Source organism: Loxodonta africana, chromosome 16 (genome assembly GCF_030014295.1).
Source record: "Loxodonta africana isolate mLoxAfr1 chromosome 16, mLoxAfr1.hap2, whole genome shotgun sequence".
Lineage (NCBI taxonomy): Eukaryota > Metazoa > Chordata > Mammalia > Proboscidea > Elephantidae > Loxodonta > Loxodonta africana.
In genome coordinates, this window is record NC_087357.1 from 57,363,971 (window position 1) to 57,383,340 (window position 19,370).

The following is a 19,370-nucleotide window of genomic DNA, read 5'->3' on the forward strand; positions in this document are numbered from 1 at the left end:
CTGGCAGGAACCCACAACCCTCAGGCCAGAGCCACTGGTGCAAGCACAGTGAGGCAAGCAGTGGTATTCGAGACACATTTTCCACATCCGGAAAGACCGAGCCGTGGAGAGTCTACTCACACCTCCAGAATTAGTGAAAAGAGGCACTCAAATTGGCAAAAGATAAATACATGTGTCTAACCTACCACACAGATCAAAAAATACCCCTTTGGGAAAAACCTCTCTCCCATCTACGTCCCCCTCTTCCTGATCTGCACTGGATCCAAGCCGGCTTCAGAGACTGCCGTGTCCCTGGGGCCAGAAGTAGGACCCATCAAGCACCCTGAGCCATTCTCCAGGCCTTGGAGATGGAATAAATTAACAAATGGGAAAAGATAATCTGCCAGTTCCCCTAAACTGGGAACTCAGGGTAGAAATAGCTCCTTTGCCTAGGCACAGGCAAAAGGGGCCCACAGACTTTGAAAGCCTTTCATCCCTGCATCGACCTGTGTGGGCCCATTTCGACAGTGTAGGCCCTCATTAGCACAGTACAACAGGGTATATACCTAAAGTCTAACATCAACTGTATCAGCTATATGGTGAAGAAGTAGGTTTGCGACATTTGACACCACTCTGCCTATTAAGCAGGGACCTCATCTACCCACATCAGGGGCCTGAGGACTGGTGGCACCACCCACCCCACCTAGCCACCCACAACAGCAGTCCAAGAATAAATGGTGCCTCCCAGTCCTTACAATCAATAGCATTCAGTGCCCATAGTCTAGCTGCAAAATTCACCCACCTACGTGCTCTGAGGAACAGGGACATGCTTTCTTCACAGACACTCAGGGGAGGCTGTCAACCTCCTGCTTTGCTCAGTGCATGACTCCCTACTGTAGCCAGATACCTGTGCCTACACCAATCACCCCTGTCCGTCTAGGACTTTAGGTGACAGCCTGCACCACACACTTGGTGACTGACTGCCTGGACACGGAGCTGAATCCATACAAGAAAAGTTAATGGACTCCTGGGCTCGCATACCTAAGTAAGAGCTCTAACCACCTGGTAACAGGACATGAGAGCTTCAGAGGCCCCAATAATCAAGCTAGCTCACATTAGCAGCCTATTTGGGCATATCAAAACAAAACAAGAAGCTAGGACACAGTAAGCAAACATAAAATAAATAAATACAATAACTTATTGATGGCTCAGAGACAACAATTGATATCAAATCTCATAAAAAGGCAGATTATGATGGCTTCAGCAAGCTCCCAAAATAAAGAATCAAGAAATGCTCTGGATGAAGAGAACTTCCTGGATTACTAGAAGTAGAATACAAAAAATTAATATACAGAACACTTCAAGAGATTGTGAAGAAGATCAGGGAAAACACAAAACAAGCCAAGGAGCACACAGACAAAGCAATAGAGGAATTTAAGAAGATTAGAGAAAAGCATAATGACAAATTTAAGTGGCTTCAAGAATCCACAGAGAGACAGCAAACAGAAATCCAGAAGATTAACAATAAAATTCCAGAATTAGACAACTCAATAGACAGTCATAGGAGCAGAATTGAGGCAATGGAAGTCAGAATTAGTGAGACTGCAGATAAAGCACTTGACACCAACATATTTGAGGGAAAATCAGATAAAAGAATTTTTTAAAAATGAAAAAACCCTAAGAATTATGTGGGACTCTATCAAGAGGAATAACCTATGAGTGATTGGAGTACCAGAACAGGGGGAGAATAGAAAATACAGAAAGAATAGTTGAAGATTTGTTGGCAGAAAGCTTCCCTGATATCGTGAAAGATGAGAAGCTATCTATTCAAGATGCTCATCAAACCCCACACAAGGAAGATCTCAAAGACATTTACCAAGACACGTTATAATCAAGCTTGCCAAAACCAAAGATTCAGAGAGAATTTTAAGAGGGGCTAGGGATTTAAAATACTCATCTACAAAGAAGAGTCAATAAGGCTACGTTTGGACTACTCAGCAGAAACCATGCAGGCAAGAAGGCAATGGGATGATATATATAAAGCTTTGAAGGAAAAAAAATTGCCAGCTGAGAATTATATATCCAGCAAAACTGGCTTTCAAATATGAAGATGAAATTAGGACATTTCCAGATAAACAGAAATTTAGGGAATCTGCAAAAACTAAAGCAAAATTACAAGAAATACCAAAGGGAGTCCTCTGGTTAGAAAATCAGTAACACCAGATAACAACCCAAGACTAGAACACAGTACAAATCAACCAGACATCAATCCAGATAGGGAAATCACAAAAATAAATCAAAGCTAAAACATTGAAAATAGGGAAACAGAGGCACAATTATGTAAAAGATGACAACATTAAAACAAAAAAAGAGGGACTAAAAAATGTAGTCATAGATCTTTCATATGGAGAGGAAGTCAAGGCAATATAAAGAAATAAAAGATTGGTATAAACTTAGAAAAATCGGGGTAAATATTAAGGTAACCACAAAGGAAACTAACAATCCTACACATCAAAATAAAAAACAAGAAAAACATAAAGACTCAGCAAATACAAAGTCAATAACAATGAAAAAGATGAAAACACATAAAGAAAAATGACTCAGCACAGAAAAGCAAGTGGAACAAAGAAACTGTCAATGACACATGAGAAAAGACATCAAAATGACAGCACCAAACTCACACCTATCAATAATTACGCTGAGTGTAAATGGACTAAATGCACAATAAAGAGACCGAGAGTGGCAGGATGGATTAAAAAAAAACACAATCCATCTATATGATGCCTACAAGAGACACACCTTAGACTTGAAAACACAAACAAACTAACACTCAAAGGATGGAAAAATACATACCAAGCAAACAACAATCAAAACAGAACAGGAGTGGCAATATCAAATTCTGAAAAAATAGACTTTAAAGTAAAATCCACCTCAAAGGATAAGGAAGGACACTATATAATGATTAAAGGGTCAATACACCAGGAGGACATAACCGTATTAAATATTTACACACTCAACAACAGGGCTCCAAAATACATAAAACAAACCCTAACAACATTGAACAGAGAGACAGCTCCACAATAATAGTAGGAGACTTCGGCACACCACTTTCGGTGAAGGGCAGAACATCCAGCAAGAAGCTTAATAAAGACACCTGTCATAGATTGAATTATGTCCCCCCAAAAAGTGTGTATCAACTTGGTTAGGCCATGATTCCCAGTATTGTGTGGTTGTCCTCCATTTTATGATTGTAATTTTATGTTAAAAGGAGTAGGGTGGGATTGTAACACCACCCTTACTCAGGTCACCTTCCTGATCCAATGTAAACAGAGTTTCCCTGGGGTGTGGCCTGCACGACCTTTTATCTCTTCAGAGATAGAAAGAAAGAGAAGCAAGCAGAGCGTTGGGGACCCCATACCACCAAGAAAGCAGCACTGGGAGCAGAGCATGTCATTTGGATGCAGGGCCCCTGTGCCTGAGAAACTCCTCGAACAGAGGAAGATAGAGGACAAGGACCTTCCTCTAAAACCAACAGAGAGAGAAAGCCTTCCCCTGGAGCTGACACCCTGAATTTGGACTTTTAGCCTACTATACTGTGAGGAAATAAATTTCTCTTTGTTAAAGCCATCCATTTGTGGTATTTCTGTTAGAGTAGCACTAGATGACCAAGACAACAAGGAAGGTCTAAATGCCACAATCAACCAACTTGACCTCAGAGACATATAGCGAACACTCCACCCAACAGCAGCCAAGAATACTTTCTTTTCCAACACACATGGAATATTCTCCAGAATAGACCACATATTAGGCCACAAAGCAAGCCTTAACAGAATCTAAAGCATCGAAATATTACAAAGCATCTTTTCCGACCATAAAGCCATAAAAGTAGAAATCAATAACAGAAAAAGCAAGGAAAAAATCAAATACATGGCAACTGAGGAGCACCTTGCTCAAAAACTACTGGGTTGTAGAAAAATTAAGGACAGAAAAAAAAAAAACTCACAGAATCAAATGAGAATGAAAACACATCCTGCCAGAATCCCTGGGACACAACAAAGGCAGTACTTGGAGGTCAATTTATAACAATAAATGTACACATCCAAAAAGAAGAAAGGGCCAAAATCAAAGCATTAACCCTAAAACTTGAACAAGTAGAAAGAGAGCAGCGAAAGAAGCCCTCGGGCAAGAGAAGAGAGCAAATAATAAAAATTAGAGCAGAATTAAATTAAATAGAGAATAGAAAAACAATTGAAAGAGTCAACAAGACCAAAAGCTGGTTCTATGAAAAATCAACAAAATCGATAAACCATTTGCCAAACTAACAAAACAAAAACAGGAGAGGAAGCAAATAACCCAAATAAGAGATGAGATGGTTGATACCACAACTGACCCAACTGAAATTAAAAGAATCATAACAGAATACTATGAAAATTGTACTCTAACAAATTTGAAAACCTAGAGGAAATGGACGACTTTCTAGAAACACATTACCTACCTAAACTAACACAAACAGAGGTAGAACTACTAAATAAACCTTTAACAAAAGAAGAGGTTGAAAAGGTAATTTTTAAAACTCCCAACAAAAAGAAGCCCTGCGCCTGACAGCTACACTGGAGAATTTTACCAAAGTTTCAGAGAAGAGTTAACACCAGTACTACTAAAGGTATTTCAGAGCATAGAAAAGGAGGGAATACTCCCAAACTTATCCTATGAAGCCAGCATAACCCCGATACCAAAACCAGGCAAAGACACCACAAAAAAAGAAAATTACAGACCAACATCCCTCATGAACTTAGATGCAAAACTCCTCAACAAAATTCTAGCCAATAGAATTCAACAACATATCAAACAAAAAATTCACCAGGACCAAATGGGATTCATACCAGGTATGCAGGGATGGTTCAACATTAGAAAAACAATCAGTGTAATCCTTCACATAAATAAATAAATAAAAAGACAAGAACCACATGATCTTATCAATTGATGCAGAAAAGGTATTTGACAAAGTCCAACATCTGTTTATGATAAAAACTCTCAGCAAAATAGGAATAGAAGGAAAATTCCTCAACATAATAAAGGGTGTTTATACAAAGCCAACAGCCAACATCATCCTAAATGGAGAGAGCTTGAAAGCATTCCCCTTAAGAACGGGAACCAGACAAGGATGCTTTTTATCATCACTTTTATTCAATATTGTGCTGGAGGTCCTAGGCAGAACAATTAGGCTAGAAATAGAAATAAAGGGCATCCAAATTCATAAGGAAGAAGTAAAAGTATGATATGATCTTATACACAGAAAACCCTAAAGAATCCTCAAGAAAACTACTGGAACTAATAGAATAGTTCAGCAGAGTATCAGGATACAATACAAACATGCAAAAATCAGTTGGTTTCCTCTAGACCAACAAAGAGAACGTCAAAGAGGAAATCACCAAATCAATACCATTTACAATAGCCCCCAAGAAGATAAAATACTTAGGAATAAATCTAACCAGAGACATAAAAAACCTATACAGAGAAAACTACAAGACACTACTGCAAAAAACCAAAAGAGACCTTTATAAGTGGAAAAACATATCATGCTCATGGATAGGAAAACTCAACATTGTGAAAATGTCTAGTCTACCAAAAGCCATCAATAGATACAATGCAATTGCGATCCAAATTCCAATGACATTTTTTAAAGAGATGAAGAAACAAATCACCAACTTCATATGGAAAGGGAAGAGACCCTGGATAAGTAAAGCATTACTGAAGAAGAAGAACAAAGTGGGAGGCCTCACACTACCTGATTTTAGAACCTATTGTAGCACCACAGTAGTCAAAACAGCCTGGTACTGCTACAACAATAGATACATAGACCAATAGAACAGAATCGAGAATTCAGATATAAAATCATTCACCTATGAGCAGCTGATATATGACAAAGGCCCAAAGTCTCCTTACTGGGGAAAAGATAGTCTCTTTAACAAATGGTGCTGGCATAACTAGATATCCATCTGCAAACAAATGAAACAGGGCCCATACCTCACACCATGCACAAAAACTAACTCAGAATGGATCAAAGACCTAAATATAAAATCGAAAATGATAAAGATCAAGGAAGAAAAAATAGGGGCAATGCTAGGAGCCCCAATACATGGCATAAACAGAACAAAAAACATTAGTAGCGATCTACAAACACCAGAAGAGAAACCAGATAACTGGGAGTTCCTAAAAATCAAACATTTATGCTCACTCAAAGACTTCACCAAAAGAGTAAAAAAACAACCTACAGACTGGGAAAATGTTCTTGGCTACAACAAATCTGATCAGCATCTAATCTCTAAAATCTATAAGATACTGCAATACTTCAACAACAAAAAGACAAATAACCCAATTAAAAAATGGGCAAAGGATATGAACAGGCATTTCACCAAGGAAGACATTCAGGCGGCTAACAGATACCTGAGGAAACACTCACAATCATTAGCCATTAGAGAAATGCAAATCAAAACTACAATGGATACCATCTCACACCAACAAGGCTAGCATTAATCCAAAAAACACAAAATAATAAATGTTGGAGAGGTTGTGGAGAGACTGGAACACTTACACTTCTAGTGGGAATGTAAAATGGTACAACCACTTTAGAAACCAACTTGGTGCTTCCTTAAAAAGCTAGAAATAGAAGTACCATATGATTCAGCAATCCCACTCCTTGGAATATATCCTAAAGAAGTAAGAGCCTTCACAGGAATAGATATATGCACACCCATGTTCATTGCATCACTGTTAACAATAGCAAAAAGATGGAAACAACTTAGGTGCCAATCAACGGAAGAAGGGATAAACAAATTATGGTATATTCACACAATGGAATATACACAACAATGAAGAACAACAATGAATCTGCAAAAAATCTCACAACATGGATGAATCTGGAAGGCATTATGCTGAGTGAAATTAGTCAGTCTCAAAACGACAACTATTGTATGAGAACACTATTATAAGAACTCATGAAAAGGTTTAAACACAGAAGAAAACATTCTTTGATGGTTACGAGGGTGGGGAGGGAGGGAGAGGGGTATTCGCTAACTAGATAGTAGACAAGAATTATTTTAGATGAAAGGAAGGACAACACAGTACAGGGAAAGTCAGCACAACCGCACCAAACCAAAAGCTAAGAAGCTTCCTGAACACTTCGAGGGACAGAGCAGCAGGGGCAGGGGTCTGGGGACCATGGTTTCAGGGGACATCTAGGTCACTTGGCATAACAAAATTTATTAAGAAAATGTTCTGCATCCCACTTTGGTAAGTGGCATCTGAGTCTTAAAGGCTACCAAGCAGCTATCTAAGATGCATCAATTGGTCCCAACCCACCTGGAGCAAAGCAAAAAGAACACCAAAGACACAAGGAAAATATGAGCCCAAGAGACAGAGCCCAAACTCAGTGCCCTCAAGTCAATTCCAACTCATAGCCACATAAATCAGAGATTCCACCAGCCTGAGACTGGAGACAGGAGCTGATTGAATAAAACACGGGAAAAATAGGGTGGAGAGAAGGAGTGTGCCGTCACATTGCAGAGAGAGTAACTAGGGTCACATAACAATCTGTGTATAAGTTTTTGTATGAGAAACTGACTTGAATCGTAAACTTTCACTTAAAGCACAACTTGACATCTGTATATATAGACGGCACTGGGTTTCTGGGTTTATATACATACATATATACGTATATATAAAAAGAAAACCCTATGGAGCACAGTTCTGCTTTGACACACATGAGTCAGAGTAAACTTGACGGCAACTGGAACTGGGCAGCTCCAGAACTGTGAGAAAATGAATTTCTGTTGTTTTAAGTCACCCAGTTTGTGGTACTTTGTTATGGCAGTCCTAGGAAACTAATACAGATGTTAAAAATAAATAAATAGAAATAAAAATGAAGCCACGCCCAGTAATGAACATAACTGTTTACAATAGAACTGCTCATTCACCCTGTAGCGAGATTGGACAAAGGGTAAATCCCTGGGGAAGAAAAATTCTCAGAAACTGATTAACCAGGGTGAATGTCCTCTGTCTGTATAGGCTGTACTTTCCCTCAGAGGCATAAACGAGTTGATCCAAGGTTATAAGTAATTCCGTTTGCCACGCGAAAACAAAAAACAATGCAACTCAGAGTATGGGCTCATAGATACTTCAGGAAAAACCGCTCAGGACTTGCAAAGTGGACATTGCCTCCTAGCCTTTGAAGGGACACTTTCTGCATAAGAAGGCCAATAATATGAACAACCTATGCTCTGTCTGAATGGCCATAAAATTTCTTTAATAATTGAGGATCTTAATGCCAACGTAGGCACTCATTCTTCTAAAGTCCACAGAGAGTAATGATGTAAAACAATACTTGCTTTTTCATTGCTTTACAAATAAAATCACTCCTTTTCCCTCCAAGTTGCTACAATTCCCATCTCAGTAAATGAACTATGGAGAGCTGAGGAGAACTAGCCTCTGAGGAATTTCTTTAGGCCCAAGGAAACCAAGGACTTCTTATCAGATGACAGAATGGAATTCGAACGCAAGGACACCGAGATTTAAGAAGGTGGATGGGAATTTGGGTACCAGTAGAGTCTGATCAAACTTTTGCTGGTTTCACACAGCCCAAATGTCATTGTTCTAGACTCTAACCCAGTCAGATTAACAAATTCTCCCCTTGTGGAGAAGTTAGGAGGAAAATAGAGAATATTAGAGGGTCTCCTCCACCCTATATTTCACTACTTTTAGTTCTGTTAAACTATTTTGTTTAACAGCAAAAGCTAAAGGTGTGATGCTCTCCTTAGAGAAAGGAAACGTAATGCCCACACCCATGTGGTTATTTTTTAAAATGTTATTACTGTTCTTTAGTAATGACCAAGAGCTGGTGAGACAAGGAAGTTAGGAGATGCCCCAGAAGTTTGACATGGGTCAAATAGGACAGCAAGCCCAACTCACAGCCACACTGTCAGAGGATTGTTGTTGTTAGGTGCCATCCAGTCACTTCCAACTCATAGCCACCCTATGTATAATAGAACCAAACACTGCCCAGTCCTGCGACATCCTCACAATCGTTGTTATGCTTGAGCCCATTGTTGCAGCCACTGTGTCAATCCATCTTGTTGAGGATCTTCCTCTTTTTCACTGACCCTGTACTTTACCAAGCATGATGTTCTTCTCCAGGGACTGGTCCCTCCTGATAATATGTCCAAAGCATGTGAGATGTAGTCTCGCCATCCTCGCTTCCAAGGAGCAGGCTGGATGTACTTCTTCCAAGACAGATTTGTTTGTTCTTCTGGCAGTTCATCATATATTCAATATTCTTTGCCAACTCCATAATAAAAAATATCAATTTGTCTTTGGTCTTCCTTATCTATTATCCAGCTTTCACATACCATGACATGGGTCAGGAGCACCTTAGTCCTCAAAGTAATATCTTTAACACTTTAAAGAGGTCTTTTGCAGCAGATTTGCCCAATGCAATATGTCATTTGATTTCTTGATGCTGCTTCCATGGGCATTGATTGTAAATCCAAATAAAATGAAATCCTTGACAACTTCAGTAGTTTCTCTGTTATCACAATGTTGCTTATTGGTCCAGTTGTAAGAATTTTGTTTTCTTTATGTTGAGGTGTAATCCATTGTGAAGATTGTGGTCTTTGATCTTCATCAGTAAGTGCTTCAAGTCCTCTTCAATTTCAGCAGGCAAGGTTGTGTCATCTGCATATTACATAGTGTTAATGAGTCTTCCTCCAATCCTGATGTCATGTCCTTCATATAGTCCAACTTCTGGGATTATTTGTGCAACATACAGATTGAGTAAGTATGGTGAAAGGATACTACCCAGGCACACAACTTTCCTGACTTTCAACCATGCAGTATCCGCATGTTCTGTTTGAACAACTATCTCTTGGTCTAGGTTCAGGTTCCTAATGAACACAATTAAGTGTTCTAGAATTCTCATTCTTTGCAATATTATCCATAGTTTGTTATGATTCACACAGTTGAATGCCTTTGCATAGTCAATAAAATACAAGTAAATATCTTTCTGGTATTCTCTGCTTTCAGCCAAGACCCATCTGGGATCAGCAGTCATATCCCTTGTTCCACATGCTCTTCTGAACCCAGCCTGAATTTCTAGCATTTCCCCGTTGATGTACTGCTGCATCTGTTTTTGAATTATCTTCAGCAAAATTTTACTTGTGTGTGGTACTAATGATATTGTTCAATAATTTCCTCATTCTGTTGGATCTCCTTTCTTTGGAATGGGCACAAATACGGATCTCTTCTAGTTGGGTGGTCAGGTAGCTGTCTTCCAAATTTCTTGGCATAGACGAGTGAGCACTTCCAACGAGGCATCTGTTTGTTGAAACATCTCAGTTGGTATTCCATCTATTCCTGGAACCTTGGTTTTCACCCATGCCTTCAGTACAGCTTGGACTTCTTTCTTCAGTACCATTGGTTCTTGATCTACCTCTTGAAACGGTTGAACATTGGCCAATTCTTTTTGGTACAGTTACTCTGTGTATTCCTTCCATCTTCTTTTGATGCTTCCTGCGTCATTCAATATTTTGCCCATAGGATCCTTCAATATTGCAACTCGAGAATTTTTTTCTCCAGTTCTTTTGGCTTGAGAAATGCTAAGTGTGTTCTTCCCTTTTGGTTTTCTTACTCCAGGTCATTGAACATTTCATTATAATACTTTGTCTTCTCCAGCCACCCTTTGAAATCTTCTGTTCAGCTCTTTTACATTTTCATTTCTTCCATTTGCTTTAGCTACTCTATATTCAAGAGCAAGTTTCAGAGACTCTTCTGACATCCATTATTGACTTTTCTTTCTTTCTTGTCTTTTTAATGACCTCTTGCTTTCTTCTTGTATGATGTCCCTCCACAACTCGTCTGGTTTTTGGTCATTAGCATTCCATGCATCAAATCTGTTCTTGAGATGGCCTCTAAATTCAGGTGGAATATATTCAAGGTCATATTTTGGTTCTCGTGTACTTGCTGTAATTTTCTTCAGCTTCAATGTGAACTTCCATATGAGCAATTGATGGTCTGTTCTGCTCAGCCCCTGGCCTTCTTCTGACTGATGATATCGGCTTCATCTTTTTCCACAAATGTAGTCAATTTGATTCCTATGGGTTCCATCTGGTGAGGTCCAGGCGTACAGTCACCATTTATGTTGTTTAAAAAAGGTATTTGCAATGAAGAAGTCATTGGTCTTGCAAAATTCTATCATGCCGTCTCTTGCACCATTTTTATCACCAAGGCCATATTTTTCAATTACCGATCCTTCTTCTTTGTTTCCAACTTTCACATTCCAATCCCAAGTAATTATCAATGCATCTTGATTGCATGTTTGATGAATTTCAGGCTGTAGAAGTTGCTAAAAATCTTCAATTTTTTCATCTTTGGCCTTAGTGGTTGGTGAGTAAATTTGAATAATTGTCATATTAACTGGTCTTCCTTGTAGGGAAATGGATATTATCCTATCATTGACAGTGTTGTACTTCAGCATAGATCTTGAAATGTTCTTTTTGATGCTAAATGTGACACCATTCTTCTTCAATTTGCTATTCCCAGAGTGGTAGACCATATGATTGTCTGATTCAAAAAGGCCAATATCAGTCCATTTCCGGTCATTAATGCCTAGGATATTGATCTTTATGCGTTCTATTTCATTTTTGACAACTTCTAATTTTCCTAGATTCATACTTTGTACTTTCCACATTCTGATTATTAATGAATGATTGCAGCTGTTTCTTCTCATTTTGAGTTGTGCTACATCAGCAAACAAAGGTTATCCCCAAAGCTTGACTCCATCCATGTTATTAAGTTTGACTCTACTTTGAGGAGGGAGAGTTTCCCCAGTGATATTTTGAGTGCCTGAGGGGCTCATCTTCTGGCACTACATGAAACAATATTCCACTGCTGTTCATAAGGTTTTCACTGGCCAGTTTTTCAGAAATGGACCACCAGGTCCTTCTTCCTAGCCTATTTTAGTCTGGAAGCTCTGCTGAAACCTATCCACCATGGGTGACCCTGCTGGTATTTGAATATTGGTGCATAGCTTCTAGCATCACAGCAACACACAGGCCACCACAGTACAACAATTGGCAGACGAGTGATAGATCAGAGGAGAGACCCTTTGTTCTTTATCTCACCTTGATTTATTAAGCCTAGGGCATTAGAAAGCTTATACGGTAAGTCATGAGCACCCACCACAGCAATCTTAAAAGCACTCAAAAGTTGAAGATTAAATTTACAAAAAGAATTTGAAAAGTCATAGTGAAATAAAGTCCAATGATTTCCTCTTCCCAATCTCATTCTTCAGCTCAGGCATACTCATGGGTGTCTCACTCCGATACTTGGCTAAGTGTAGATTATTTCTCCAGAAGCCTCAATATGGCGGTAACTTCCCCCAAACTATCTGAACTCAACTCAACCCAGTAAAGGTCCCAAAGTTCCATAAGATCAACCCAAAACATGGTGACTCAACATCATACACCAACTAACATATTAGAACCAAATGGGGTAACTACATGCGGTGGTCTTTTCCAAGGAAAAGGGAAGCCCCCAGTACCTCAGCCCTGCTATCTATAGAAAGGCGTAGATGAGAAAAGAGAAAGGGAATAAGAGAAAGTTATCTTAGTTTCAACTTTACCAGGATGTCAATCACTCCAATCCAGTTGCCCAGAGTCCACACCAGTAAACCCAAAACTTAAACTGAGCTCAGAGCATCATCATGTCTCGCATTTTGGAGAGTGGTGTATGAAACACTCTTGCCTTCTTGCAAAAATTAGAATTTTTCAATGGTGGTATCTCTAGAACTTCTTCTCCCAATGCTCTCATCTTCCTTTCCATCCTTAAAATCTGTTTTTACCCATTCCCTCCATTTTTTGCAAATTTTATTATGAAAATTTTGAATATGTACAAAAGTAGAGAACAGAATAATGAACTTTCAAGGTATCCATCACCTAGTTTAGGCAACTGACATATTACCATTTTGTTTCCATTGTACCCACACCCAATTCCCCATCTCCAACACTGAATCATTTTAAAGCAAATATAAGACATCGTATCATTACTTATGAACTTTAATTATGAAAACTTAAAAGTCTTGTAAAAATATTATCTTTTATTATACAGATAAGAAACAGGCTCAATGTGTCTTGCTGTTGTTAGTTGCCATCAAGTCGACTCTGATTCATCGTGGCCCTATGTGTGCAGAGTAAACAGCTCCAAAGGGTTTTCAAGGCTGTGACCTTTCAGAAGCAGATTGCTAGGCTTGTCTTTCAAGGCACCTCTGGGTGGGCTCAAAATGCCAATCTTTCGGCTAGTAGATAAGCGCTTAAGCGTGCCACCTAGGGCCTCCGAGTGTGTCTTACGTGTGAATAAAAAGTAGGAGAAAAAAAAAATAGAGAAGCTTAGACAGATTTAGGAACTTGCATAAAGTCATGTGTTAGGAAAGAGTTAGTACAGCTTCAAACCCACATCTTCTGCTTGGAGTTCTGCCCATTTCCCTCCATACACTCTTACCTCTGGGGCAAGACTGTCATCATCCTGATGATTCTATTCTGCTGAGTAAGACTTTGGGTTCTTAATGAAAGGGAAAGCTTCCACAGGTAGACAATCTGCCAGAAATACCAGGGAAATCTCTCTTGGTAAACCCCTGCCTGACTCATCCCTCCTCTAATTCTAGACCCGGAGGGACCTCCTCATCTCAGTATGCCGGAACCATGCTATATCTTGAGTTGGAAGAGTAAGGCTATAGAGGAAAATCAGAGGATAGCACAGATAAGAGAACCCAGGAATACTTGAATCCTATCTCAAATCTTCACCAACTTTTCTCATAAGGCTCACAAGAGAGATTGATTTCCCATATCCCTTGTATGTCTATGTACCACTTTCTTATTATTAGCTGACTTGTGCCAGGAACTAATGGTGCAGGCCTCTCTCCAAGCTGGGCCTCACTCCCCTACTCCTCCTGCCTTCCGTTGTTCTCTTCACTCTTAAAATACCCTATGCCAATGGATCACAAAAGTCCTCTGTGGTGGGCAGAGTAACAACTGTGGTTCTGAAGAGCGGCAGGTACTCTCTACTCTCAGGCAGCCCTGCTGACTCCAGTGGAGGGATGGGGCCCTGCTTTGATCATATTTTTCAAGGGAAATTAGGGTTCTGCCATTTTTCATGTCTCTCTCATCTTAAATTAAAAAGTATTTCAAATTCTCTTGAACACTTCAGGTCTAACCAAACATCAGAGGGAGACACTTAGCCCAAGAGCTACCTGTAGCAGACCTGGTGTGGTGCCTCGCACCTGTTGGCCCATCTGACTTCAACACAGACAGTTATGCCTAGGCCAGCCTCGCTCATCAAACATGGAGCAGCCATTCTGGGCTTTGCTGCCTCAGGCTTTCTCAGAAGTCTTACGCTAACAACTCAGGAAACTCAAATGTTCAGGTCATTCTCCCTATGAGCACCTTCAATCAGTGGGTGAAGGGAGTTGGTGAATCACTATCCCAGCATCCCTGTCCTCTGGTGGGACAATTCTGTGGAATGTTCTAAACTATTCCTCCAGGAGACCCCAGTGGAATTAAGCTACAATTGCCCCTAATGCTAACTGGCTCATTAGCACACCCTTCTTGGTCTCTCTCTTTACTCTTGCATTCTACTTCCTGGAATCACCTCCCAAATAAGCTTTCTGCAACCAAGTTCTTGTCTCTACTTTCAGGGAGCACAGTCAGCATTTGAGTTGATACTCTTATTCCCAGGGTTTCACATGTATTGTTTCCCCTGTCTGAAACACTGTTCACCTAAATCCAATTTGTTTTTCGAGAATCTGCTTAAATGTCTCTTCCTCTGGATGCCTTTTCTGATTTTTCCTCTCTTTCTCACACTGTGGGATTCCCCAGTCACAGCAGTTCTGCATTTGGTTATTGCTTGTTAACTGTAAACTCTCCAAGTGAAGAGATTGCAGCTTTCTTGCTTCCCACTGCATTCCCACTACATAGCACAACAACTGGCATGACAAGTGATTAAAAACTATTTGTAGACTGAATGAAATTACATGGAAAACATTTAAGAAGTCATATGATGAAGAACTTTATGTTCTTCAACATTTGGACACGAATATTTTCATTTGATTCTAATGACCCCATGATGTCGGGTACACATCCTATTTTATACATGAAGAAACAAAGCTCAGAATATGTGACTTAGAGTGGACTTGAACTGAGGAGACTTTCTACTATACCCTCGTGCCTTCTACGTTGAGGCTTCAAGCCCAACATTAAAGTGACTAATAGGGGCAGTCCCTGAGCTCAATAATTTTCCAATAGTGGCCCACCAGAACCCAGGCAAAGCTACATGGGGGAGAAACGCAGTTCAGCTAGGCCAACTTGAATTTAAGAGTTGTCTTTCAATGCACCTTAGGAACATTTAAAGAGCACAAGCCCAAATCTACAAAAACCTTAAAGCATGTTTTTTGTCATTTTACATTTCAGATACTGTATTTTTTATCTCCAGAAGTTTAATTTGGGTGTTTTTTGTATTTTCATTTTTTCTTATCATGTATGTGCTTTTCTCTTCCTTCTTGACACAGGGAGCATGTTTATAATAGCTGTTTTTTGTCTACTAATTCTGTCATCTGTGTCACTTCTGGGTCTGGTTTTTCCTTTTTTTTTTTTATTTGATTTTTAAGGTGCATAATTTTAAGATTAATTACTTCTATCTCCTCTTTGGGTAACTAGTAATTCCAAAAGATGCAATAAGTCATTAGTAGGTGTGGGTTTCTCTTATATATGGCCTTTCTGACCCTGCGTTTGTAATTCTCCCAAAATGATTGGTCAGGCCACGATCTTGCAAGTGATTGGGCTATTTACTATCTGTATAAGCAGCTTGCAGCGATGGATCAATTCACTAGCACACCTAAACTAAAGCCACTGCTGTGGAGTGATTCTGCCTCATAGTGACCCTATAGGACAGAGTAGAACAGCGCCATCGGGTTCCAAGGCTGTAAATCTTTACAGAAGCAGACTGTCACATTCTTCTCCCTCAGAGCTGGTGGGTTCTAACTGCTGACTTTTTGGTTAGCAGCAGAGTGCATTAACCACCAGGGCACCTACTAACTGTACAGGTGGTTTGTAATCCACCCAATAGGACTGAGCGACTTCTGATCCACCTAGGGGATTGGTGGGTTTGCAGCCCTGAGATTGACAGGAGGTTTTCTTTTATTAGTGGAATGGGGTTGAGGGCTGTACCGCTGAAGATCGAGACAGTAGGCTTTGTTAGTTCATGGAAAAGAGACGGTTGCGGTGGTCTGCTCGGCCCTCAGAGATAGCCAGTCACCTCTGGGCAAGGAGTCGTCGATGAAGCTAGGTGCTCTGAAAAGGGCAAGTAGCTGTAGTCCAGGTCCCTGCAAGTGGCATCCGAGCAGGGCCGATGGTGTACCTGCTGCTGAGAGCTGCAGCACTTGCAGGAGTAGGGCACAGGCCTGGGTATGCCCCCTGCAGTGGTTATTCCCACCCCCTGCAGTGCAGATGGAGCCGCCTGGGTCCCAGGCAGCATGGGGGGAGCCAGAGGCAGCAGTGACTGAACATAGCATCTGTCCTGAACCACAGTGTGTCTGCTGAGTGACCTAAGTATGGACTTGGGTAATCTAGGAGCAGGGTAAGCTAAGGTTCCCAGTTTTAGATGTAAGCAGGTTCCTGTCCTACAAGATGAGCGTCCTGTGTGTGGAGGGACCAGTTCTGTTCCCACTGCTTATTGTTTGCCTTCTATAAATAATAATAATGCCTTTCACTTTGCCAACATTGTGTCAGTGTCTTGCATGTACGACTTGATCATACTGAATGAACATAGCACCCAGGAGTGGTTAGTGCCACGGGGTGAAGTCCTCACTTTGAGCAGTCTTAAAGCTGTTTCAGAATTGTGAGGCAGAGTCTATCTGCATGTGCAATGCTGACAGACAGTAGGGTATCAGAAAATAACATCTTTAGAAAAGTATTTAAATATATTTACTTCAGTAGCACTCAATGCAATATAAAATTGGGGGTGATATGCAAGACAGAACAGAAACCTTCAAGAGACAGAAAGTCAATCTCTCATGTGAACAAACACATCGGACACAAACCATAGATGACCACACACTGACTTCTTCCTCTGTTTCTAAAGAGAATGTGAAAAAGTTTGAGTCAGGATTAGACATTCATGACCAAATCCAATTGCATTGCCACAAGTATATTTTACATAGATAACCTATACCTCAGAACAAAAACCCAGGTTTACTTGCAGAGTTTAAAAAAAAAAAAAGTTCCGAACCATCCTTTTCAATGTTAAAAGCACCATGTGGATTCTTAGCCTTTAAAAGGTATTAAAAGAGGGAGAAAATGTACACGTGTGGCTTAAACTTTACTTGTTAAACACTGCTTAAATTCTGTTTTCTTCAAATGCTACCTGAGATAAGAACTGCTATCCCCATGATACAGATTAGAAGACTGAAGCTGGTGGGTGAAGCCAGAATAGAGGTCCTGGGTAATTTCTTGGTCAGCATTTTCATCAAGTTACAACCTAGCTGCCATACGTAGAGAGGTGTTTTGTCATTTGGTCATCTCAGTTCACCAAATGATTACTCAAATGAAAAACTCATTGTATTAACTAGTAGTTAAGATGGAATCCTACCTAAACCAGACTGTGTCTAGATCTACTCTAAAAGGTTTATTTACCACTTTTCAATAGAAAAAAGCCTAGACTCAAACAGTTGGCACTCTGAAGATGGCACCATAACTAGATTCTTACAGACTAAGCTCTCAAGACAGAATCCTGCTAAGGATTGTGTATTTTTTTCCATGGAAAGGGAACTCTTAACTGCCAGGGGCTTAATAAAAACAACTGACAATCTATGTTGTTGCTAGTTGCCGTCGAGTCGGTTCCAACTCATGGCAACCCCATGTGTGGAGAGTAGAACTCCTCTATAGGATTTTCAAGAGTAGAACTACACCATACAGTTTTCAAGACTGTGACCTTTCAGAGGTGCCTCTGAATGGGTTTGAATCACCCTTTCAGCTAGTTGTGGAGGACTTAACCATTTGCGCCACCCAGGGATCCACTGACAAACCATACACCCCCACCCCCAACATATTCATTACCCTAAGCAGTCATTCATATGGGTTTCCTCCTAAATAAAAGGATGTAGAAGAGACTGGCCCATGTCTTACTGTGTGCGAGATGAATCATGTTAAAGGCTTTCATTTTGATTGTTTCATTTTATCAAGGTATATAATATTGTTAGGAGCCCTGGTGGTGCAATGTTTAAACACGGCTGCTAACTGAATGGTTAGGATTCAAACTCACCCAGCAGCTCAGCGGGAGAAAGACCTGGTGATCTGCTCCCATAAATATTACAGCCTATGTGGGGACCAAGGTCTTGGGGAACATGGTTTTTAAAGAAAATGTTCTACATTATACTTTGGTGAGTAGCATCTGGGGTTTCAAAAGCCTGTGAGTGGCCATCTAGGATACTCCACTAGTCTCACCCCTTTGGGAGCAAGGAAGAATGAAGAAAACCAAAGATAAAAGGGAAAGATTAGTCCAAAGGACTAATCAACCACATCTACCACAGCCTCCACCAGACTGAGTCTATTACAGTGAGATGGTGCCCAGCTACCACCACTGACTGCTCTGACAGGGATCACAATAGAGGGTCCTGGACAGAGCTGGAGAAAAACGTGAAACAAAATTCTAACTCAAAAAGAAAGACCAGACTTGCTGGCCTGACAGACTGGAGAAACCCTGAGAGTATGGCCCCCAGACACCTTTTCAGCTCAGTAATGAAGTCACTCCTGAGGTTCACCCTTCAGTCGAAGATTAGACAGGCCCATAAAACAAAACGAGACTAAAGGGGCGCACCAGCCCAGGGGCAAGGACTAGAAGGCAGGAGGGAACAGGAAAGCTTGGCAATAGGGAACCCAAGGTTGAGAAGGGAAAAGTGCTGACATGTTGTGGGGTTGTTAACCAATGTCATGAAACAATATGTGTACTGTTTAATGAGAAACTAGTTTGTTCTGTAAACCTTCATTTAAAGTACAATTAAAAAAAAATCATCTATATGAGACCAAATGTCAACATTACTTTAAAACAAAGATGAGAAGGTAAGGGCGAGGGGGTACCTAGATTAATGGAAATGGAACAACCAGAATGGGAATAATGAGAATGTTGACATGCTGTAAAAAATGTAACCAATGTCACAGAACAATACATACAGAACTATATGAGGAACCCTGGTGGCCACATGTATAGAAAATAGGAACCTCATTTGCTGTGTAAACCTTACCCCAAAACAATATTACTTAAAAAAAAAAAAAAATTACAGCCTAGAAAACTGT